This window comes from Rattus norvegicus, chromosome 8 (assembly GCF_021556685.1).
Source record: "Rattus norvegicus strain SHRSP/BbbUtx chromosome 8, alternate assembly SHRSP_T2T, whole genome shotgun sequence".
NCBI classification, from domain to species: domain Eukaryota; kingdom Metazoa; phylum Chordata; class Mammalia; order Rodentia; family Muridae; genus Rattus; species Rattus norvegicus.
The window spans coordinates 87,350,190-87,374,561 of record NC_141541.1 but is presented as its reverse complement, the minus strand read 5'-3'; the positions used below and the strand labels follow the sequence as shown (position 1 = coordinate 87,374,561).

The 24,372-nt window shown below is 41.1% G+C and overlaps 1 pseudogene; it reads left to right on the top strand.

The window, feature by feature from the left end:
• Positions 1 to 23,719: 23,719 nt before the first annotated feature.
• Positions 23,720 to 24,098, top strand: Myl6-ps2 (myosin light chain 6, pseudogene 2; annotated as a pseudogene).
• Positions 24,099 to 24,372: the final 274 nt, after the last annotated feature.

The following is a 24,372-nucleotide window of genomic DNA, read 5'->3' as shown; positions in this document are numbered from 1 at the left end:
CTCCAATGGAAGTGGCTGCCATCTTGAAAGTTACTGTTTGGAAAGCAGGTACCAGCAAAGAATGAGTCCTACCATCAGCTATTGTGAGTGTGCTGTAGAGTCTTGGGGGACACAATCCCTGGCCTCACTGGAGCTGCAAACAACTGCAAGGTCCAGATTGCTCCTCAGTTCTTATTCCACAAAAATAAGGAGTAGTATGGGTTATGTGAACCAATCTATTATGAGGTGTTTGTTATGGAGTTGTGGATAACTAGTGTAACTGAGATTGAACTTCGTATGTGGGAAGGGGAAATAATGAAGCAGAGTTCGATGCTTGCAGGTGATGCTTTATAACTAATTTTGTTCCAGGAGTCTTCAATTGAAGGTCTCTGCCCCATAGAAAAACAAGAACAAAATCCACGGGATGAAAGCAGATAGTAGAATAGGCCACTCTTTTAAAAAAAAGAAATATATTAGCATCACCTTCTTTTATACGTGATAATTCATAAATAATTCATAGACCTATGAGATCTCTTTTACTAAGATAAAATCCTGACTTGTCAATATGTACATACCTTCAAAATCCCCAAATGTCTCCTATAAACCGCAGCTCGTTATTTGATTTTTCTCTTCACAGAAGGCGTAGCTTATAAAATGTACAGCATGCTTCTTTATTCGAAGAAAGTGTGGAGTTTATGTTAACACAGAAAAATAACATTTTACATCTGTGTCATATATATCCAAACACAAACACGTTTTAAGCTACTCATGTGGGGGCTGGTGAGATGGCCCAGCAGTGAGGAGCGGTTGTTGTTGCTGTTGTTGTTGCTGTTGTTGTTGATCTAGGTTCAATTCCCACCACAACCATCAATAACCCTAGTTCCAGAGGATCTAACACCTTCTTCTGACCTCTGCAGGCACCAGACATGTGTGTGGTATAAAGACAGACACGTGACCAAGCCATTCATACACATAAAATTAAAAATAAATCTTAAAAAAATCGTTTAAATTAATAGAAAATGAATATAAGCTATCCCTTTGGTTTTACTTCAAACTCATGAAATTTATTTTAACTCCTTTTTTCTGATAATAGACTACAGTTTGTCAGAAGTATTTTAAATAGATTGTATTTGCTCTTTATTATAAAACAGTTAATGCCAGTTTTTTGCTTCCTTCTTATAAGGCATAGGAACTCACTAAACACAAATTTCAAGTTCAAAAGCATAGCCGAGTAATTAAAAACAAAAGCACTGTCCATGCTAGACTTCTGCCTGGGACTTAAATCTAGCTGCATGCCAATGCCAGCCTCCTGGACTACCGTTGCCTAGGAACTGGGCAGCAGGCAGTGATGTATGTGCAGACCACAGTGATGTAGGAATCAGAGAGGAACATCACTGAGCCTGGAGATAAAGAATCTCCAGGCACCAACCCACTGAACCAGAGCTGAATCTCTAAGTCATTTGCAAGCTGTCTAAAATTCTGGTATTTTTCTAGACAGTATATGTTAAATAAAGTATTCCCATGTTACAGAGCTGTGGTCCTCGTTAGTGGGTGTTGGTGGGATTCCAGATGAAATTTAAATGCATACCAAATAGGCCCTTTCTCCCATGCTGCTCCATCACACCTAACCTCCCGCTCTCCAGCATGCAACTCCTGTTCTAGTTTTAGCAATATGTTTTGTCTGGGGTATATCTGTGTAGAAAGATGTGGGTGACAAGTTCTAGGAACAAAAGTGACCATGGTTAATTCCTTTCTCCATTGCCACGAGCAAAAGCAATGAGTTGTCCCAGTCTGTTGGGAATGGCTTGCATTCTCTGTTTGGTAAACGAATGCCTACATTCCAAATACTGTGGGAAGGTGAAAAATTATTCTATACCACCGAACTGACAGCTTTTATCCACTTCCAAAGTCAATGTGTGATCACACAAAGGTTATCAGATGCTGCAGAAAGGTACAATCTCCTACTAAATTTAGTATATGCCTTGAGAGACACGAAAATTGCTGTCACACTAAGCAACCTACTGATTTTGGTGTTGGTGAGGTTACACGCAGCAGGATCAGGTCACCATGACATCATAACTAGCTGAGGGAAAACTGCTTTCAACACACAGCACTAGGCCACTGGGGTTCTATCTATTTCCTAGGGTTACAGTAATAACAAAGTACCACAAACTAAGCAAGTGACTGACACAGCAAAGTTGTAGTGTCTCACAATTACAATTTCATGATCACGCTATCAATTGAGCTGCATTCCTTTGGAATGAGAAGTATCTGTCCCAGCTCTCCTTCAGTAGTTTCTTGGTTTGTAATATCATAACTTCAGCCTTCCCATGGCATTCTCCTGGGCGCATGTCTAGATGCAAAGTCCTTTTTCCAAGAACACCAGCCATATTGGTCCTGGATCCTAATCCACTCTGGAGCAACCTTAACTGTCACATTTATAATGACCCTATTTGCAAATGAGGCCACACTGGGAACTACACATTCAACATTTGGGGCATGCCACAATCAACGCATGAAAAGTGTTACTAAGCCAAGATTAAGAATTATTGGTTTTCCTCACACGTTGTGATAGACAAGGACTACCTTGGAAGGGTAATGCTATCAGAAAGCCATTGAGGAAAAGAAGCCTGAACAGGTAGCCAAGGTAGACATGGGAGGATGCATCTACAGAGAGCGTGTCCTCCTATATCACTTAGTAAACAAGCCCTGTGGTGAACCCTTAGCATGAAACTGAGTATCAATAAGACTTAGGGAGACAGAGGGTGGAGAAAACTAGTTTTCTGGGTCATTTAAGAGAAGATATCATAGAACTACTTAGTTCTCAGTTGAATCCAGAAACCTAAGGGTACACAGTTCCTCAGCTTTGGAGAATGAGAGCCCAGATGTGCTGATAACCCATCTCGTATCCTTTTTCTACACCACAAAGATTAAAACTCCAAAATGAGTTCCAGACACCCAGGCTCAAAATATCAACACTTTATACATTACTTATCCCTGCATGCAGAAATCTAAGAGACGTGGATATCCAAGAGAACACTTTTGCCCCACTTAGTCTGCCGCTGGTTCTTAACAACTGTAAGTTAATACTGCCCTCTAGAGGTCGCCTGCTTAGTCTCCAACGCAGTTTCATCCCTCCTGAGCAGCCTTTCCTATGTGGAGTGTGTCCAGTCAATTGCTCTCAGCAACTTGTCCTGTACATAACTAGGTGGACACAGTTAGTCAACAACCAGAAGACAAAGACATGTTTCCTTAGCATGTGCCTAGTTATCTCTTGTCTCACAGAAATTCTGTATAATTCGTTTGAACTCGTTTATGTGGCTTCATTTCCGCAAAGTAACACATCTGAATCCGAAGGCAACGCCCATCTCTAACTACGTATAGCATCCAAAGGGGACTAAATATTAAATTAGGAACACAGAGAACAAGCCTCTGCTGACCCATCAGAGGAGGGTGAGGAACTGGAAGGAGTTGAGAGAAATTCTGCTTTCGTGCTCTGTCTCTCAGCTCTGTCTGTCATCAGAAGCCCTCGGCAGGCAGCAGTGCGCTCACGAGTCTGTTTTTCTCATTTGGTTCTAAGCCTTTCCGACAGATGCTTGGAAGTCAAACTGAGTCTCTGGAATCTTAAATTCTAAGACCACTTCTGCTAAAAAGATGTGTGACCTTGACTGGCTCCTCTAACCTCCCACGTTTCAATTCTGTCTGCTTTAAAATGAGGGTCTGTGTTTAATTCTCTCAAAGGACCCTTTCAACCTTCATCCTTTATAACTCTCTGAAATCAATTCTACTGAGTGCTAAATCTGGAGTCCAGAAAACCCATATTCCATAAGAGTCTTAGTTAACATCACTAAGAGTCTACATTAGAAATAAGGTTGTTTTGGTAATGGGTCAAAGAGCCACGGCAATCTTAATACCTGTATAGTTATTTCAAATATCAAAATGTTTGCCACTGGGAACAATAATAACTTCCACCAAGAACTTTCAAATATTCAATACATTCTATGATTTTTGACTACACTTTTACTCTGTCAGCTAAGCCATTAAGAAACATTGTTTCAGCATGACAAGCTTAATGAAGCAACATAATACTTGCCTGCAACACTAGCCTTTGGAAAGCCACTGGAGGAAGAGAATGTAGTCAGCCTTGGCTGCTTAGTGAGATCTTGTCTCGAAACGGAAACAGAGGTCTGAAGTTGTAGTTTAGTTAGTAAAGGGCTTGGCTCATCAATACACAAGGTCCTGGATTTGATCCCGGTACTATCTGAATTGAGCATACTGACATAGAGTGCTATGGTCTCAGTCTTCCTCTCCTAAAACAATTGAGCACATGAAATGTAATCTAATGTCTTTATTTCCATTCAACTCTACCCAAATTGTTCCTGGCTTACTAATTTAATAACTAATTTATTAATAAAGTAATATCAATCCTTTACCATCATACCTAAAAGCTACAAAATTATAAGTAGTAAATCTAATGTATAACTCATTTGAGGGGATATATTGGGGCAAACTAACTGAAGACACTCAGAAACAATTCCACGTCTTTCAAACAGGCAACCAATCAACTCCTTCCGTATTTCTGATGAGGCAGTTTTCTATGAAATTGTTACCTATTAGTATATTATACTAATCATATATAATAGTATATTAATATATCATTAGTAAAAATCCTGGAAGTAGATCATTGCTGATTGACTCTGGTTCTAAGAAATTTCACTTGTTAAATTCCCATATTTGCAGGAAAAAATAGACACCAGACATCTAAAACCTCTCTACCCTATCTACAATTGTCAGTGCCCTGAGAAGATATTTTCCTGTTTGCCAACTTCTGTATGGCTCCTTAGAAGAAATCCAAAGATTTAAATCACCATTAGCAGGAAGAGTTGCACTGAAGGATGTGGCTATGGCCTGAGTTATGGGGCAAGGGAGATCTAGAGTCTGAACAGTTGAGGATGGGCGAAGCTGGTGCTCAAACAAGATTGTCTAGATTGCAGGAGTCAACACAATTGGAAGGTGCCAGCGCTAAAGTCGGGAAGAGTCTGTAAGTTTAGTGTGGTTGGTGAAAGAACTGCACGTCCACTGAAGTCACACGGCAAGGTGACATCCACTAGAGAACACTTCCACTGAAGCCACATGGCAAAGGAGACACCTGTCACACTAAGAAGAGCATGGGGAGTGACAATTTTAATGTGCCGCCACATTCAGTCTGCTAGGGCTTTTCGAGAGTTTTTTTCATATATATATATTGTCAGGGAGATTGGCATTTATAGACATTGGTGGAAGAAAGTGAAGAAGACACAAATATATGTCAACCATCACTCCTCTTAATCCACAGGTTCTGCCCAAGTTCCTTAGACTCAACCAACTGGATACCAAAATTACCAGGTGGTGAGGATGCCTGTATTACATACATATACACATACATACATACATACATACATACATACATACATACATACAGGGTTCTATTCTGTGTCACTGTTTCCCTGAAGAGTACAATATACTGACTATATACATGGTGTTTATATTATGTACTATAAGTAACTCAGAAATCATGTAATGAAAGTACCATATATTTACATGTTATATATAAATACTATGTGACTTTATATAAAAAAATAAGTATCCAAAGAGTCTATTAAATGTAGGGTCCTGGAACCAATCACTCTTGGATACTGAGGACTAATTATATAGAGAAAGATATCATATGTTCCCACACTGGAATGGTAAATATTGTCTAAAAGTCTATACTGTCCAAAGCAGAGTCTACAGTCTCAAAAGGCTAAGACATTTTTCAGGAACAGAACAACTTTCTACAATTTAGATGGAGTCACAGAAACCCCCCAGTAGACCAAGTCATCTCGAGCCAAAAGAACAAAATCGGAGAAGGCCTCCTGTTCCTTGACTTCAATTTTACAATAGAGCGTTAGTAATCAAAGCAGCAGGTTAGTGAGAGAAGGAAGCTTGAAGTGTCCTCATTGATCCATCGGTCAGTCAATCAGTGAAATAGCTCAGCTAGTCAAAGTGCTAGCTACAAAGGCATGACGGAGTTTCCTCTTTGAAATCACACAGGGTGAAAGCAGAGGTCCTGTTCTACAAAGTTGGCATCTGGCTTCCATACACACCGTGACATGTGCGAGCCTCCCCACCCCACACACTAAGAATAGTAACAATAACAGTGGTGACTTTTAAATGGTAAGTATATGAGGCAGATCATACGCGTGATTTGACCGTTTCACAAGTACCACAGCATATCATGTTGTAAATGATATGACTTTCAAGTTTAAAAATGTATGTTTGGGGGGCTGTTATTGAGATGTAAAGTAAATAAATAAATTAGTTAATTAATTAAAATTATATTTTTACACTTCAACTCCTGCAGAAATAAATTAGGAATGGATATATTTGAATCTGATATGCCTATGGCACCACCACCATTCCCATGACCCCCGAATAGCACAAAGTCAGCAGAGGAGTCCCAGAGCTGTGTCAGAAATGACATATTGCCAGACACTCTTAGGAGCTTGAAGGGCACCATCTATGAAACCCTTATCCAGATGCAGTTTCCTGAGACCCGACAAACATATTTGTTCCTAGGGCAACCTAACATGGGAATTCCCAAATGAAATGCTAAGACATTGCACACAGGTGGCACACCTTGGGACAGATCTGGCATGCTCAGGTCAGATGAGGGTAGAGTAAGTTTTCCGAGGAAGCACCCAGCTTTGCAAATGAAAGGCCCTACCCCAGTCAGGATACAGTGGTGCTCTACAAGGATAGAAAAAAAAATGTCTGCTTCTCTTTCCCCTGCCAGGTCAAACTGACTGTGTCAGGACACCCCGTGCAAACTCTCAAGAACCTTCTGCTGCCCCTCGGGCATTCCCACAGAGCATCAACTGCTTGCCCAAGACAGGGCTTGAGAGCTTGCTAAGCAAGGTGTACTTGTACCTATGAAAAGTTCTTGAAAATGAAACAATACTGAGTCTACTGCTGGGTTTATTATAGCTCATATGTTCTGCAATAATTGTGGGACTTGGTATATTAAGGACACTTCAGAGTAAATGCCAACTTGAAGTTCTTACAAAGGAATAGGAGCTGCTGCTGCTGCTGCTGCTGCTGCTGCTGCTGCTGCTGCTGCTGCTGCTGCTGCTGCTGCTGCTGCCGCCGCCTTCAGTTTCAAGGGAATATCTCCCCCCTGAGAAACCTAGGTGCCTCATTTGTAGGTGGGAGGAAGGAGTGGCGTGGGGTGGGGGAGAACAATAAGAAAAGGATGTTTCATGCCTTGGCTGTGGATTGCTGAATCCTGAGAAGTGAATTCTTTTGATCTCTACTTTCTGGAACACAAGGCACCTGTAAGGCAGATTCAGCCACAAATAAAAGGCATGTAAATGTGAGGCAAATGTGGAAAGAGTTAGAACTCCCAATTTATAACATATGTTGGTCGGATGGGGGCCTCTCCTCCCCTCGTGGCCAGGACTAGAATCCACGGCACTCTAAGGAGCACCCTGCCCCTGTCCTCTTACAAGTTTTCAAAACTGGATTTAAAGGAGTTTTCTTCTTTCCCTGTCTTCTTTCTTGGCTGGAACTGCAGTGGGGAGTGGGAAACTTTTCACTTATTCACTGGTTCAGAGATTGTAATCTGCCTCCTTGAACTTCACTCATCCCTGCCAAATCTACTGGCAACGGAAAAACGGCCCGCAAGCGTGCAGTGACTTGCTGGATGAGCTGGAGTTCATTTGTTTCTATTTAATGTTCTTCCTATTATCAATGCATTTGGAGGTTAAATTCGATCAACTCTCCCTGTGTTGTCTCTAAAATGAGAATTAGACTTCTAAAACAAAGTTATTGAACTATCTAGTGTAGAAGATACCCATGAAGGATCTGCGAAGATCTGGGTCTGGCATCCAGAGCTCTGATCTTGCAGGTCTGAAATGGAGCTCGAGAATGTTCACTGAACCGAACCCCCAGGCAAACTTGAAAAGATGGATCTAGAGACCGTATTTTGCTATCTACCATTTTAGAACACCTTGCCGTATTTCCCTGTCGTGCAAACCAATTCGAAGGAGCTTATATCAGGATACTGGATTATGTGTGATGATTGATGTCAAACTTGTTTTATGCAAATTGTAGCTATGTCCTCAGGGCTGTTATAATTTCCCATGCACTGACTAAATGTGAACAGGGTTTATCTCCTATGTCTGCATACTAGCATTGCATAACCAAGTGCGCCATGACTCATTCTTGAGCTGGCACTCCGGAGGAAAGCCAGACAAGCTAGGACTATACCAGCAATCTGGAGTTCCACTGTGGATCTATCCTCATACCAAGAGGAAGAAACTCAAGGAAAAGTTAAGTAACGATAAGGCAACTTTAGAAACCTGATACTTGCCCTTATGCTGGGCAGGATACCCAAACTAAATATGTTCCAAACACTGAGAAAACAAGACAAAACTTTCCACATGCCAAGGAAATCAGGGGACCTACCCGGGAGAAGATTACAGTTATGGCCATGAGAAAAGGAACGAGGTAATGCAAAGCACAACCCGGTGCTTGTTTTTATAGTCTCCATACTTCTCCGTTCCTGGCTTGGGACTGCCATTGGTCACTGTATTAGAAAGAAGTCCAAGGTCGGCGTCTATTAAGGGACAAATAGAGAAAAACAGAATTCAAGAAAAAAGACATGTAATGAACAGGAAAGAGTACAGGAAAGTAAAAACACTGAAGTCTTCCACTGCAAAATCCCTACCAATTTCTTTACTCGGTCTTCAGAGGGGCTGGTCTGTTGGTACACAGACAGTCCACTTAATACTCCAAGGGCTTACTGCCATTGCTCCAGATCACAGGTTTCTGGGTACTGGTGCGTGTGTCTGTGTGTGTCTGTGTGTCTGTGTGTGTGTGCGTGTGTGTGTAGATATTCAACACGATGTTTTAAACATATTAGGAAAATGTCCTACCACTGGGCTATATCCACAACTCTGGGGGTTTGGGGGGGTTTTTTGGTTTTTTGTTTTGTTTTTTGTTTTGTTTTGTTTTGTTAGCAAGGAAAAGCTCTTTTTAGTGGCTTAAATCTTAACATGTCAGTAAATGCCTAACAGCTATTTGTTATAAAGACTAATTATTACAGTGGGCTATATGTTCCCTTACATTCAATGAACTTTAAATTTGGTGTTACATATAGAGAATTGAATAAATAAGCAACTGCGTGGTCAGGTTAAGTTTTATGGATCCAGTGCAATACAAAATGATGTCTGAAGTATAAATTAGGGGGAAATGGAATTACTCAGACACATTTTAAAAAACCTTATTAAGCAATGATAAGACATGACAAATCATATCACATATCTCATTAAAAGCTAATGTTTAGTCAATAGGTTTTAACAAAACACAGCAATAAGAAGACACGCCCATAAAAGGACAAACATATTGAGCAATCAATTTGACTAATTTTACATGGCCAACAACTAAGGAAGCTAAAAAAATGGTCATCATTAATTATAAGGAAAACGCAAATTATAACTACAAATTAAAATAGTTTCAGCTCTATTACAGTGTCTCAAAGTTTTAGAAAGCCTAGCTGTATCCAGCGTTGACATCCTGTGTCAGAGTGAGAGGCTCCTATGTGAGCGATAGGAATGCAAACACTACAGCCAGGTTGAAAACAGTTCCGTCGTTTCCCAAGTTAAATATAAACTGGCCATACAAGTCACCAGTTCAACCCATAGGGACTTACCTAAGGAAATGAGGACACTTTTTCCATGAAAGCTCACATTTGTGAATGCCCACAGCTGCCTCACTCCTGAAACTAAGGGCTGAAAACAGTACAAATGACCACCCACATCTGGATGGGTCAACTGAAATATCTAAAGCATGGAATGGTAAACAAACTGAAATATCTACATGGTGGACCGGTGCCACATACTACAGAGGACTGAACTATTGATACAACCAATAAAGGAGACCCTAAATAATCACACACATACCCCAAATAATAATGATATGCCACATGACTTTATGCACAGTTTGAGAAACACAAACTAATTTATCAGACAACAGCAGGTCGGATGCCTTTAAGATAAAAAAGAAAAATCCTAAAGAAATTACTAATGGAAAAGATATACCTCAAGATAATCAAGGCCATACACAACAAACCTATGTCCAACATGATCAACAAGGAAAAGCTGAGAGCCTTACCTCCAGGACTTTGTATGTGAAAAAGGCACCTGCTCTCTCCAATCTGACTCAAGGTAGTGTTTTAGGTATAGGTAGAGCATTAAGATGAGAGAGATACAAAAATGATAAAAAAAAATAGAAAGGACAAAGTCAAATCATCCTTATTCACCGATGACATGGCTTTACAGACTCCACTAGAAAACTCTTGGATTTAATACACACTTTAATGAAAGTTTCAGGGTACAAATTAACATGTAAAAATCAGTAGCTTTGAAGCACCAGCCTGCGCCACCCAGAGAAGCCCACTGTGAGGACTAACGGGAAGGAGCCTGAGCTGCTGGAGCCCAGTCCATATGAATTCATGGCCTAATGTACACAAAGGAAATAAAGAACCTGGACTGCAAAGTCTTCTCCAAAAAAAAAAAAATCAGTAGCTTTTATGTATGCCAATAGTTAACTTTCTAAGAAATAAAGTAAGAAAAAATAGCCCAACCACAATCGTTCCTAAGGACCTAAAAATAAATGTTACCAAGCAGTGTGGGGGGGGGGGGACCTACAATGCAAACTTTTTTTCCAGTTCACTGTCTTTTTATTGGATAGTTTATGTATTTACATTTCACATGCTATCCCCTTTCCCAGTTCCCCTCTCTCCCATCTCCCCTCCCCCTTCTTCTATGAGGATGTTCTCCCTCCCACCCACTCACTCCCACTTCACCATCCTGGCAATCCCCTTCTAGGGCATCGAGCCTTCACAGGACCAAGGGCTTCTCCTCCCATTGGTGCCCAATAAGGCCATCCTCTGCTACATATGCAGCTGGAGCCATGGGTCCCACATGTGTACTCTTTGGTGGGTGGTTTAATCCCCAGGAGCTCTGGTGGTATCTGGTTGGTTGATATTGTTGTTCTTCCTATGGGATTGAAAACCGCTTCAGCTCCTTAGTCCTTTCTCTAACTCCTCCTGAAAAACAAAAGTTGAAGAAGATACTGACAATGGAAAAGACCTCCCATGCTCCTGGGTTAGTACAATCAAAATGGCTATTCTGCCCAAAAGAATCTAAGTATCCAATGCAATCTCCCAAGAAAATTCCAATGTCATTCTTCACAAGCCTAAAAAAAACCCTAAAATGCATATGGAAACACAAAGGCCGGAAATATCCAAAGAAATCCTCAGCAGAAATGGTACTGCTGGAAATATCACAATACCTGACCTCAGAGTATACTCCAGAGGGACCTTAAAGGAAGGAGGTTTGGTGGGGAAAACCATTTTCTGCACAAGCAAGACACTATTGCGGATACCAAGAAGTGCATGCTGACAGGAGCCTGATATAGCTGTCTCCTGAGAGGCTTTGCCAGAGCCTGACAAATACAGAGGCGAATGCTCATAGCCAACCATTGCACTGAGAACGGGATCCCCAATGAAGGAATTAGAGAAAGGATTGAAGGAGCTGAAGGGGTTTGCAACCCCATAAGAACAACAACAACCAACCAGAGCTCCCAGGGACTAAACCACCAACCAAAGAGTACACATGGGCTGACCCATGGCTCCAGCTGCATATGTAGCAGAGGATGGCCTTGTTGAGCACCAATGGGAGGAGAAGCCCTTGGTCCTGCTGAGCCTTGATGACCCAGGGTGGGTTGGGGAACACCCTCATAGAAGCAGAGGAAGGGGGGATGGGATAGGGGATTAATGGGCAGGAAACCAGGAAAGGGGATAATATTTGAAATGTAAATTTAAAAAATCCAATAAAATAAAAGAAAGTGCTTTGTAAAACTCCAATAGATATAACTGAGATCTAGAATACACTGCCTGCTAGGACAAATGGGCTGCAGAAAGTAGGTCTCTAATAAGAAATAGCTATCACATGATAGCTGGCTTACTTAACGCAGCCTGAGTCTCTTTCAAGGCAAACTGTCTGATGAGCTGGGAAAATAGAAAGCTCGGCCTCTGACAGAGGCTTTGCAAGTATGAGGGCCTGAGTTTGATCCCCAGAACCTACCTTTTTATAAAGACCAGATATGGAGACATACATCCTTGTAGTCCATAAAGGAAGAAGAGACAGGCAGACTCCTGAGGCTCACATGAGCCAGACAGCCTGACGACTTGTCAGCAAGTAGTCAACCTAACAAGGGCTTGCCTCAAAACAAAAGTTGTTGATTTCTGAGGACCAGCTGCTGAGGCTGCTCTCTGACCTCCACATACAGATATATACATATACATATATATATATATATATATATATATATATATATATATGCACCATACACATGTATGCACCTACACACACACACACACACACACACACACACACACATACAAGTTAGTGAGATAGAATATAAAGAATGTATAGCCAGCGCAAACCTGTAAACCCATCATGAAGAAATACCATGAGTTTGCAGCCAGTCTGAAGAAAAAGAGAAAAGTTTGAGGAAGACTGTGCTTAACCTTAGCTATAAGAATGAATAAGTACACAGTTCAGTCTGAACATAAGTATAAACAATATTCACTGAGTATGCTCTTCTGAGTTAGGCTGTGGAATTTGAATCTAGATTTTATTTCTTCCTTGCCATGTTCCATGCTTCTCTGTAAAATGTGGATAATGCCACAGAAGTTTCTAGAAAAAGTCTTTGAGTTACTTCTGTTATTAAAAAAAAAATGAGGGGCTGAAGAGATGGCTCAGAGGTTAAGAGCACTGGTTATCCTTCCAAAGGTCCTGAGTTCAATTTCCAGCAACCACATGGTGGCTCATAACCACCTGTAGTGGGATCCCATGCCCTCTTTTGGTGTGTCTGAAGACAGCAACAGCATACTCATATCATGAAAGAAAGAAAGAAAGAAAGAAAGAAAGAAAGAAAGAAAGAAAGAAAGAAGGAAGGAAGGAAAGAAAGAAAGAAAGAGAGAAAGAAAGAAAGAAAGAAAGAAAGAACAAAAAAACAAGTCTTTAGGACAAGAACATAAATTTAGTCCAAGAACTTTGAGCTTCCTGCTTTCTGTTTTCTTTAACGTACTGATATATTATGCATTCGTGTTTGGTTTTGCATGGGTGACATTGGAGGTTGCAATATTAGGCACAATATTTATTAAGTAACAAGTAAATTGTCATTCAATTATACTAATTTCTCCTTGTACACAATTAACAGTGTTGGCCATAGACTGTTGCTATTAGAATATCAGTTGCTACTGGGATGAGACCTCTTTACTGGGTTTTATTCAAATTCAGTGAGGGATGGATTAGCCATATGTTTTATACTAGAGACCATTGATTTTGAAGGAAACTAATGTTGGTAAGAGAGTTAAACTGAGTTCTAAATGCACACACACACACACACACACACACACACACAAACACACACACACACACACCAGTGTTTTTCATATGGGGGTCACAGGAAGTAAAATTCAAAGACCCTATGCTTTCATCTCTAAATAGACATTCGAAATTCTTAAGAACTGAGGGAAGGGAAGGCCTCAGCTCTGCCCTCTAATAAGGAACTCCTTTGACCTTCACTTGTTTTTGATTGGCTCTCCTTTATTGCCCAACAGCCAGAAGAGAACCTTAGGCCAAGGTGTGTGGTGCATGTGCTGTTAATCTACCCTGCCCGATTTCAAAATCTGTCTGACAAGAAGACTTAAGTGGTCTTCCTGTTTAGTTTTGTTAATGATCCCTCCTTAACACTTCATTTTCGGTTAACTAAGTAAGATAGAGATGCCAAAGTCAAAGGCAGCGGATACAAAGCTCATAATTAGCCCGCGTGTAATAGTTTCTGCTTTTTATAGAATAGATATATATGCTAAGGGATAAGCTTAAATACCGTAAATTAATTGGGTGACCTTCTCCCGCAAGTGTTTTTCATAGCAATGAGAAAATATGGAACTCTACGACAGAGCAACAACGCGACTCCAATATGTAGCTTATTCAACTTAATTTAGGTATATGAGTAAGCGCTGGCTTGAATATTATTGGCATCTCTACAAGACAGAACACATAAGAACCATGTAGCAAAGAAAGAAAATACCTATAATAAGGGAAGCTTAGCCAGTCCCCCCAAAGACCACAAGCCCTGCCCACAAAGATCACAAGCTGCACTCTGTCTGTCTACTCATGGGGTAAATGCACAGAAATGGAGATTCCCTAGACATGGTTTCAATCTCGAACATCCACTAGACATGCCAGGAGCGAACACTAGTAAATGCGAGCCAGTCCTCAGCCATGCTCGCTTAGAGTCCTGGGCACTAATGAGCAGCGCTGTATTTGCGCCCCATTGTTTCCAAGTAACCATTCCTAGACACATTTTGAACTCGAGTGTTCACAGAAATAAGAAATTGTGTGTTCTCCATTCACTCAAAGAACGCGTTTTCCTCATTGTTCTATTTCGATTTCTGTGTTAAATCAGGACAATACAGGGGTTGGGGGTTTAGCTCAGTGGTAGAGCGCTTGCTAGCAAGCGCAAGGCCCTGGGTTCGGTCCCCAGCTCCGAAAAAAAAAACAAAAACAAAAAAAACAGGACAATACGGTCTAAGAAAATTAGGGTGAATAAAAGGTCAGCCTAGGGTTAGATGTGGTGGTGGAAAATATTCTGGCAGGTACAGTTCGTGGAGTTGTGTTGCAATTGCTTTTTAAAACTCTGGAAAACTAATGCTGAAAAGCTTTATAGAAATTAAGGCACTTATTAGCAAGGCCTGTTGACAGAGTCAGCTGGGTGGAAATAAACCAATCCCCCAGAGCACCGTGGGTTCCTTTCCTCCAGCAGTCGCCTGCCATCTAGTGGATCTAGGACAATCTAGCCAGGCGTTGCTTTATCTAAAACGGACCACACTGGTTGAGTAATCTAATGCTGTCTTTTGGATAAGAACAGAGGCAAGTATTCTAGTTGGCGTCCCCCCAAAATAGAGCCTATCTTGCTTACAAGGAGCCTTGCTCTTTGCTTCTTCCTCTGTTACTGTGACAAAACACCGACCAAGATCAACACCGAAGGAGGAATGATTTATTCCTTACAACTACCAGGTCACAACCCGTGGCTGAGGGAACCTCAGGGCAGGAGCACAAGGCAGAAACCTAGCAACAGGGCTGAAGCGGAGACCGTGGAGGAGCGCTGCTTCCAGACGTGCCTCCTAGGCAGCAACCTGTGGTCCACAACCCAGGACTACGTGTCCAGGGTGCCACCACCTACAGCGAAGGAGTTAGCAAACGAGAAAATTCCTCACACGCATGCCCATACGCCAATCTGTTGGAGGCAAGTCCTCAAGTGAGATTTCCTCTTCACGTGTCTGTCATCTGTCACATCCACAGAAACTAACCAGCCCAGTCCTTACAGAGACTTTTGAAAAATATCGTTTTTTACTTAAATTCACTAAAAACCAAGTCTTATTTTAAATGTAACTCAAAGTAAGTAAAAGAGAAGTACTAATCACTCTATGCTTCTTCTGTACCAATTCAATAAATTATTTTACATATCATACTTTAATTGGAATATTTATGCACAAAAAAAATCATTGAATAAGCAATTACCTACTGACCAACTTTCAAGATGGGTGTTAAAGGAATACAACTGTTTAAGAGTCACGCTTAGATTTTTATAATGTAGTCAGATAGGAAAAATTTCAAGTGGAAGGGTCACTCCCTGTGTGGTCCCAAGGAAAGAACTCTGCCCCCAGGAATTGTCAGTGTTTACAAGTGACACTTGGGCTATGTTGGACAATAATGAAACCTCCGGCCGTGAAAACAATGAATTTTTTTCCGGGTGGGATAATTAATATCTCCATATGAAGGGGAGGAAAGATGGGTGTGCAGTGAGAAGACTCACAGGAATGGCATCCCCAGTGAACCTGGACCACGGTGTCGGCTGACAGGGTCAGCTGAGCTGAGTGGGGTCTGCAACACCAGGAAGGTCAGCGTGAAAGTGTTCCTTACATTGCCAACCCCATCCCAGCGCTCACACTCACCTTACTTGCCCCGTGTTGAGCAACCATTGGCAGACGGTGGATGGAAATAAATGCTGCTTGTAACTGAATTCCAAGAGCACCCTTGTAAGCCTGGCTCAAGAGTGAGCTGCGCTAATGAGTCCCACTCTTCCCACCAGGTAGTCCACTTGCTGAAGGGTGGGACCAAGCAGCTCTTTGGAGAACCAATGTTCCTCTGCCCTCACTCTAGTCAAAAACCCAACACTCTTCCCTATTTCCTATAGTTAATTTTTTCTGCTTCTATCTGCCTGTCTGTTGACTTTCAGGCACATCTTTGTTAATTATTAATAATTAAAAATCGCCATTTGTTTTACATGAGTCATGAGGAAACATACACAGACACTACTGTAATCGACTTGGCAGATGAAGAGATTCTAAAGAGCATGTCTCTCAATCTGATTGTCAGACTTTTGAGACATGCACCTCAGAAGTGAGGATTTCCTCAGGAATCTCCTGCCCAGAGAAGGAAAAGGCCCCAGTCAGAGTTTCCCAGAAAGAGATTTTACACAATTCTAGCCACTCGTCAAATTACCTTATAGGATGAGACTGAAATATATATATATGTATATATATATATGTGATATTTAATGCATATATGCATGTTGTTTGTTCTTTTGAGTAATCTTAAAGCCCTGTAAGACCCTTGTTATCTCATAGTTACAGGAAAAAAGTTGCTGCTCAGAGCAAGTGTACAATTGCTTTACACACAAAGTAGCAATAAGAATGACTTTAGACCATTCCTGTTTCAAATCTTGTACAGTATATACCCTGTGGCTTGTTTCCTTAGGATTCCACTGCCTTCTACTGAGGAAAATACATATTTGCCTCTTACTGAAATAGTGGATATCAAACTTGGGGAGTGACAATCTGTCCCCAAGTCATGCCCAGCCACCTAAGCCAATTAAAAACAGAAAGCAGAAGGGGGGGATTTGCACAATGTGGCCACATTAGGAAGAGTGACAAAGAGAGTCAGCAAATCCCTCAAGTCTGGCTTTGATCTTCAGGGTCCTGAGATGAGATCAAACTTTAAATTTGATAGGAGGCCAAAAATAGCTCAGCATAGCAGTGCTGGTCAAGATGTGGAACCATCAACTATTAACCTATTATTGTCTGAGCTACAGTTCATCCAATAAGATAATTTAACAACTGGTTAGAATTGTGTAAAATCTCTTTCTGGGAAACAAGTTCCCTCTCTGACTGGGGCCTCTTCCTTCTCGGCAGGAGATTCCTGGGGAAATCCTCACTTCTGAGGTGCATGTCTCAATAGCCTGATGGTCAGATTGAGAGACGTGATGTCTCTTTAGAATCTCTTCATCTGCCAAGTCGATTACAGTAGTGTCTGTGTATGTTTCCTCATGACTCAGAACCTTGATTTAATCAATGAATTAGATATGGAAAAAGACCTTTTTGGTCAAGAAGTGCAACTTCCTGCCAAGAACAGAACTTTTGTCTATAAAGCTTTCATTGCTCCCGACGACTTTATAATAAATATCACATTTTCCTGTTTTAGACCTCCTGTGAAACCATCCCCACCAATACTCAAGTTTGCCACATAGCTCCATAAAATGTTATCGTCTCCCACCTCAGTCTCCCTCGGCTATATTTTCTTACCCTCCAGCTTAGCAAACGCCATTTGCCTTTGTGGGAGTTTTCCTCTGCAACTAAGATCCATTCAAGCACAGTGGAGGCACAAGGTTCATAAAGACACTTGGCCACCAGTGAGAGATCATGGCAAACATCCAAACCTGATGAAGCCACTGGAGCATCTGCTTAGAGCTCACATTTCTTTCTCCTAAAGAGCTTTGAGGAAAGGGTCTGGGTGAGTCCAGTTCTCACAGACTAGAATTCTAGCTGGGCTTCTGAAACAATATGCATCAATGAAGGATTCCTAGAGAACAAAACTTATGGTTCTTACTAACGGTCTTCTAAACATTAAAGAAACTATATCCTTGGCCACAGTCACGCAGATTACAGTGAGAACTAATTTGTACATGGTCTCAACCAAACTCCACCAAGCTAAAAGGCATCAAAACTCAAGGCTTTTGTATGAAACAAAACCAAAGTCAGCGTCTACCGATGCGAGGTCTCCCAGTTAGGCAGAAGATTTACACAAAGGCATTAAAGATGTAGAAGGTATTATTCCAACTCATAGTAAAGACTGGCCTTTAGACACTCTGATTTCAAATATTTTATAGACGTGTACAATGGGCATTGTTATTTATTCTCATCAGACCCTCCCCCTTTCTCCTGAGGAATATATTTTAAGGTGATGTTTTGTCTTCTTTACTGGAACTCTAGCATCTACATATATCATGGCTCAGAGACCTGGATCTAATCAAATAAATGAAACATGGTAAAATCTTTACTATAACACTTGAGGCCTTCCCAGAAATGCTCAACGCCTACTTTCACTAAGCTTCAAAGAATGTGGGGTACAATATGTTCTATATGGAAGCAGTAGAGGAGACCACGCCAAGCCAAATGGAAAAGAAGAGCAATGACTGCTGATGCTCCACAAAGTGAGGGGTAGCTTGCAGCCAAGGGCCTTCTCTAGTGAAGATCCATTTTGCAACTAACAAAGTTTAAAGATTTTTCCTAAGACTTATTAGAGCGAGATGCAAGGATAATGGTGGGAGAACACACAACACACTCAGAAAACCACTGAGAATCTGTAAGGGCCCAGCTTTCAGTGGCTAACAACACAGTTTCGCAGCCTTGAGTTCAAGTCCTGATTCTGCCAAAAAAAAAAAAATACCAATATCCCAGTTTTTAACAGAAGTAAAGGTGAGGGATTATTTGCAAAGAACTCTTCTGATGTGGTTTAACCTCCTTGTCTCAAACCATTTCCCTATCACCCTTTCTGTCACCAGATTGCACCATTGGCTTAAGCTGTACTTATGGGAAATTTGAATTCGCAGCACCTTTATCATCTAAACTAAGTTCAATTCATCTACCCTGTCCACCTTCCCAGCCAACCCACACTCTCAGTTTATTTTTTGAGCCAATCAGAACTTCCCTGGTCATGATTAACTCGTACATTTCTCTCCATAGTCAACATGGTACAGAATGGAAGAAAACTAAGACTCGGAAATCCCTGACGTAAACTCCAGCTCTCTAACTCACTGCAGAGCTCCAAGCATGCCATGCTACTCCTTGAGGTCTCATTTCCTTGTAAAATAGAGTGAGTGCCTTTGACAGTCTCTCAGGACCTTCAGCTCTAATATCTTTCCCCAGGATGCTATCATGCTAAAGCCTACTGTGCTGATGTGATCCTTAACTTATCAATGAACAAAATTACTCAGCAAAGTAAATTAACTCTGCCAACATCATAAATTATAACTAAAAAATTAATTTATACTCTCTCAGAAATTTTTTCAACCAGAGTAGAAGCAATAGAAGACAATGCTACTGTTCAACAAACATTAGGCAAGAATGTAGATGCTTTACTGGACATCCACAGAGATAGAAAAAAACCAGAAAAATAAATCAAGCCAAGCTAGCACAACTTATTCCGCTGCTCATTTCCAAGATAAGCCCTCAAATAAGAGGACTTAACACTACTCTTTTGTCTCATACCCTGAGCCATCTGGTAATAGGATGGACACCTTTGTTTGCTAATTCGATCTACCCAAATAGAAAATAAGTGTTTGTCTCATGTCCTGGGAGATGATTCTTCAGCAAAGCAAAGGCTGATGCTTGGTGCCTGCTCTCTCAAAGCAGTTAGAGATCCGTCTTCCTCATCGATTGCATTCCTGGAAGGCATAAAACTGGTAATCAGATATTTCCCCCTTATGAAAAGATTTATGTATATTTCAAAAGCAATGATAAGGATTTATATGTACAAATTTCCCAAGAAATATTTACAGAATTAAGTCTCTAATTTCTTATATTTATACCATATATATCACACATACCATGCATACCACACATACCATATATATCACACATACCATACATACCACACATACCATATATATCACACATACCATATATATTACACACACCATACACACCACGCATACCATATATATATATATATATATATATATATATATATATATATCATACGTATCATAGCATAGCAATTCTTGACCTACAGACAGTTCCTTCTAACCCCTACCTCACACTGTACAGAATCCAAATTTCCCTCTTAAAGGAAAAATATTTGTTGAATGAGGGACTACTTTTACCACCAGCAGAGTTCAGAGGCCCCCACTAGAGGTGCCCAGGTTCCTGTGTCTCTTCCCAGGAATTGTGGAGACATGTAGTTACAGGGAAGGGGATAGTTCCTATTAAAAACAGATGAGCTTGGAATTGCACCACAGCTGGGTCCTGGTCCTCCTCCAAAGGAGAGAGGGAAAGAAAGGGTCCTTATGATAGTGATTGCAGAGATAGAAAAGGAAAGAGCATGACTGCTTCTCCACATAGCATGGGAGACAATTTATTGTAGATAAAAGGGAGACCAGAAGACATCTGGGAGAGAGTAGAGTGGGCAACACCAGACTGAGCCTGGCCATGTGAGAAGAGGGGGAGGAGAGAGGAGAAGAGCTACCAACCAAGACAGGCAGCCTGGGCCAAGAGACTGACCAAGGGAGCAGACAACAAAGACCGGGGAACCAAAATGGCTGGATTATATAGGGAAGAGCAGCCCAGCCCCTGGGCTGGATATGTCAGCCAGGAGGGCCCTGTAACTGAGGAATACAGGGAAAACCTATTGGCCAGCATCTGCCTTGATATGTTAAATCAGCACCTCAACCATCTGTCCCAAATTTGAGACCAAACAGACAGTTTATGGGCAAGTTACATATGATGGCTCTTTTCTGCACAGGCTATGTATCCTCTGTGAAGCCAATGCCTGAAAGGATTCCAGTTCTCCACTGCTACCACCTTCCTTCAGGTCTTAGCCTCTGCATTCATGTCCCCCACCTCCTTTCCTGGTCTACCTCAGCACCTTCATGTAATCTAAATACAATATGAATATAATTCCAATTTAAAGCCTACATTATTTCCAGATAACGCACAGTCTAAGGTAGGAAGCAAATTCAACTCCTAGCAATTACCTACGTCTTTGTATATAGGAGGGATTCTAACTCGATTAAGCTATTACACTATTTGAGGATCTTTGTAAATCACAGATAGACAGACAATCCTAACTCTGGCAGAATCTAACCACAAAAAAAAAAAAAAAAAAAAAAAAAAAGTCCCAACTTCTTTGACAAATCAAGTGCACATCTGCCCCCTGGTGTCCACTATTAGTATCACTTGTCCTTTCTACCTGAACCACAACTGATCCTCCAGGTATTTTATATTTTACCTCTTTCCCTGCCTGTTGTCCAAAGCTGTTTCTAAAGGAAAAATAAAAGCACATATTTTTAATTAAAGATAAAGATTCTAACACAAATTTGCCAGGTGTTGTAACTTAAAATTGAAAATGCAATCAAGTTAACAATACCACCAGATCACTAAGGTTAAATTCTTGGACCTTTTCCTAGGGAGAAAAAAATGAGATATGGAGTCTTTTGTTTTGCAAAGACCACATCCAGAACATTATTAATATAAAAGCAGTTTTTAAAAATTAAAAATGGACCCACATCCACTAGTCTATGAGCATACAAACTGACTCAGGGAGGTATAACAGGGGAAAGGACAGAAGAGTTGGAGGTGTGGGGGAAGGTAAGGATTGATCTGGGAGGAGTTGAGGGGAGAAGTACTTAAATATGATCAAAATACGTGGAATGCATGTATGCAATCCTGAAAGCAATTACTAAGATTATTGTATCAAAACATAATAAAGAAAATTGATTTAGACTCCTAAAATATTTACATTGTCTAGAATCTATTACTAAATCAAACAGTAAAATCCTGAACGTGCCGTAGCAGTACCACAAAAGGCCCCTTTGTTTCAGCACCCTGATAATTCTAAATGACCTGAGGCAGACGTGGTCCTCTCTGCTACGCCTGTAAGGTTGTTGGACAAAACACAGGCCAGGACAGAAGGCTTGGGAACTGAAACAAAAGCAGAAACAGACCTGTGACAGAAAACACACTTGCAAGATGTCCTCGAGGGGACCATCTCTTTAGCTAAAATTTCCTATTGCTTAAGGACTATCCTTCCAAGGGTCCAAAGTATTATTTAAAAGAGAAAAAGAAAGAAAAACCGATGCTAAATCCACACTATGTATCTTTGTGTCAGAACCAAACTGGCATAGTAATTAAGTTTGATATTTCCTCCAGAAACCACATATCCAAAATGCTATTAGTCAAGGACACATAAGCAAGAACACCACACAGGCTTGGGAAGATATGGTGAAAGCAAGTAACCCCAGGTGGCTGCAAAATGATGGTGGTTGCTGCTGCTGATGATGATGATGATGATGATGATGGTGGTGGTGGTGGTGATGATGATGATGATGATGATGATGATGATGATGATGATGATGCTGACGACGACGACAACGATGATGATGGTGATTTGGTGGTGATGATGATGATGATGATGATGATGATGATTTGTTTAACAGAAGCATCAGAAAATAGACCATATCTCATCTACTTAGGACACCAAGTTGTTCTCTGTATATTAATGACTCATCCAGAGAATGTCAGAAAGGCAAAGATTTTTCAATTTGGACTCTCCAGATTTCAGATTCAAGACAAGAGAAGTAAGATAAGAATCTCAATTTTAACAAGCACCTCAATCAACTACATATAGCCATTATGTGGCATTTATACATAAATACGTTAATCCTACAAGCTACGGAACACAAGGAGCCAGACAGTGTATCTCATCTCCCCAGCCAGAGGAGTGGGGAGGCTGTTACAATACATCAAATGCTTCATTCTCCAAATGTTAGACAGTTGGATCTCAAATAGACTAGATAAACCAGAAGTTTTTTTCATTTTTGTTACATACATACATACATACATACATATATTTATTAATTTATGGGTTACATGCACAAGGTATGCAGATGTAGCCACTGGACAACAAATCCACAAAGTGGATCTTTTCTGCCCACTACATTGGTTCTAGCAATAAAATTTATGTCTTCAGGCTTGGCCACAAGCTCCTTTACCACCTGAGCCATCTTGCCAGCCCCATCCAGTGACCTCTCTTTCCTAACATTCTTAACTGCTTCAGAATGAAGTTTAGGCTATTTCTTTTTTATTGGATATTTTATTTATTTATATTTCAAATGTTATCCCCTTTCCAGTTTCCCCTCCAGAACTACCCTATCCCATTCCTCCTCCCCCTGCTTCTATGAGGGTGCTCCCCCATCCACCCACCCACTCCCACCTCCCATTCTGACATTCCTCTACACTGGGGAAATGAGCCTTCACAGGACCAAGGGCTTTTTCTACTATTGAAACCAGACAATGCCATCCTCTGCTACATATGCGACTGGAGCCATAGGTCCCTCCATGTGTACTCTTTGGTTGGTGGTTTAGTCCCTGGGAGCTGGGGGGGGGGGGTCTGGTTGGTTGACATTGTTGTTCTTCCTATGGGGTTGCAAACCCCCTCAGCGCAGCTTCTGCCAGAAAAGGTCCTGCAAAGCTGAGCAACTAAGATGTGTAACTTCACAGACTACAGAACTCAAGGTCCTCAAGATGTTTGACCAAACGGGTGATGGTAAAATACTGTACAACCAATTTGGGGACATGATGAGGGCCTTGGGTCAGAATCCTACCAACACCAAGGTGCCCAAGATCCTGGGGAACCCCAAGAGTGATGAGATGGATGTGAAGGTGCTGGACTTTGAGCATTCCCTGTCCATGCTCCACACTGAATCCACAGACAAGGACCAGGGATGAGGATTCAATTGAAGACCTTCATGTATTTGACAAGGACAGAAATGGTACCATCATGGGTGCTGAATTCTGTCATGTCTTTGTTTCGGTGAGATGACAGAAGCAGACAGGGCATGAGGACAGAGATGGTTGTATCATCTACAAAGAGTTTGTCTGTGTCTGGATGGTGCTGAATGGATGAGAACATTTCCTTATCTCCAGCTTGTGCCTTGTCAGGTGTCAAGTTTCTATGTGTCCCCAGCGACTTCCTGGTGTCCCTTCCATAGCACCTTGTAGGTCCAATCTCTATTGTCTTCACCAAATAAATTTGTCCTCTTTTTCAAAAAAGAAGAACAGGAGGAGATGGAGGTGGAAGAAGAAGGAACAATGAGAAAGAAAGAGAGAAAGAAAGAAAGAAAGAAAGAAAGAAAGAAAGAAAGAAAGAGAAAAAGAGAAAGAGAGAGAGAAAGAGAGAG